Source organism: Bison bison, unplaced genomic scaffold (genome assembly GCF_000754665.1).
Source record: "Bison bison bison isolate TAMUID 2011002044 unplaced genomic scaffold, Bison_UMD1.0 scf7180017860698, whole genome shotgun sequence".
Taxonomy (NCBI): Eukaryota; Metazoa; Chordata; class Mammalia; order Artiodactyla; family Bovidae; genus Bison; species Bison bison.
The window spans coordinates 15,360-17,616 of record NW_011491270.1 but is presented as its reverse complement, the minus strand read 5'-3'; positions in this window follow the sequence as shown (position 1 = coordinate 17,616).

The window sequence follows — 2,257 nt, the reverse complement described above, 5'->3', positions numbered from 1 at the left end:
AATTCATCTTTTATCTCCCACAGTTAACAAGCCCATTTTGCTTTTTTTTTTTTTTTACAATTCCCCATATGTGTTTTCTGTTTTGTTTCTAATCTTTATATTGCTTTGTATTTTACTTTCCTAACAGAAAGCACCTTGTTTTTTTGACCAGTGAATATTTGCTGATCCTTTAAGACAGTACAGATATCATTCCTCTGACAAATGTCTCTTCACTTTCATGTGTAGTCTTTAGGCAAATCCCTCTCTGTATGCACGTAGTTCCTTTGCTATAGCACCATTAAAGTTGCAAATGCATAGATATACATCTTACACATTTTATATATATTTATTTGTTTATAAGGGCTTTCCAGGTGGCTCAGTGGTGAAGAATCTGCCTGTCAATGCAGACGCAGGTTCAATTCCTGGAATGGGAATATCCCCTGGAGAAGGAAATGGCAACCCACTCCAGTATTCTAACCTGGGAAAACCCATGGACAGAGGAACCTGGCAGGCTACAGTACAAGGGGTTGCAAAGAGTTGGACACAAATGAAGCAATTTTGTGTAGCATAGCATAGAATACAGTCTCTATATATGTGTGTGTTTTTATAACCTGATTTTTATCCACTTAAAAAAAATTCAAATAGACCACTGGGACCCACTGCAGTGTCTAACACAAGGGGACACCACTCTGTTTTTATGTGAAAAACTAAGCCAGTGCTTACCTCTTGTCCTGATTAGCTGTGTCTAGAGTTTGGGGTTGAGTCTTGTTTTCACAGACTTTAGAATAAGTCTAAAGATCTGGGGGAAATGAAAATTTTATATGCAGACCATGATGGGGCTGGGATTATTCTTCCTGGAAAGGAAGTTCCAATGAGTTTTCCCTAAAATTAAAGATTGTTCTCTGTTATGACACCAACAGAGTCCATTTGTCAGTACATAGTCATGGCTCACAGTAATCCATTTTAAATATTCACAACAAAAGAGATGTAGGAGAGACCTAAAGAGGAAATTCATGAAAACAGTGATATTCACTATGAAGTGAGCAATTAGATCTCTACCTCATCTGTATGTTCTAAATATTCATGTTTCAACTCAATATATTCTATTTAAAAAAATAAATTAGTGGTGGAGACTGCTGCTCCTTATGTGTAGGAGAAGATGCAGATGCAGCCATGCCTAAGCACAAGGACGTAGATCAGACATCTCACCTTTGAACGAGGAAGAACCTTCCCACAGTTGTCAAACTCTTGTCAACATACCTCTTATGATTGGGGTAGCAGAGGACTATGAAAGAGGGAGGGTGGATCCCAGGTGCTGGGGAAGTCACAGGGGGTTTCTGTACCAATACACAAAGGCTGAGGCAGGACCTTCTCTGCTTTGACTGATCTGGGACATAAAGTGCACTTAATATATGTGTTGTTAAATAAATGGTAATTTGATGGATAAGAGGAAAAGGGAAGGCTATATGTGCCAGCCAGCTCACCAGAGAGGTGTCTGTGGAGACTAAAGGGGTTGTGACATCCTGAAGGCATTTGGAGGCTGATTCCAGACAGGAGCCAGGAAGGAACTGGCCTGGCCATGGAGACCATGGTCAGGAGGAGAGAGGCAGCCTTCTCTCCAATCCAAGTAATATGATAGTGCAGATGGTCACCCCCACTTCTCTAGGGGGAGCAAGTCCTGATCTCCTCTCTGGTTCTGGGTCTGTTCAAACACACTGAATATCAGAAGTGAAAGAGCTTCTGTGAGAGCCTGGATTCCAAGACTTCATTTTGCATTTGAAAAAAATTAAGCAAGGTCCAACATAGAGAATATGCCTGTCTAAAGTCTTTTAAGTGTTAGGAGAGGAGCCGGAACTCAGACTATCTCCTTTCAGGATCACTGCTTTCTTGGAAATCTCTACATTCCCTTCTCCTTGTATTTTCTCCCTTTCTTCTCCTATGACCCACTAATACCCACCCCTCAAACCCTGGCACAGAACAGCAGTGGAGACTCACCAGCAGCTGCTAACTTTTAAAAAGAGAAGCCAGGTCATCAGTACTGAAAAAGGATGAGGGTAGATAGGATGGCACCAGTGTCACTGAGGGGCATCAGGCTGGGTCTGTCATGGAAGAATTTATCCTCCTCAACTTCTGTGCACGTGAAACACCAGGGCTCCACCTGGGAGAAACTGAGGGCAAACAAAGAGTCCCCAGGGCTGGAGGCCCATGGGCAGGAGCTGTCATGACTGTCCTCTCCCTTGCCTTTGTTCTTCGCTCCTCCCATGGGCTCACCTGAGGC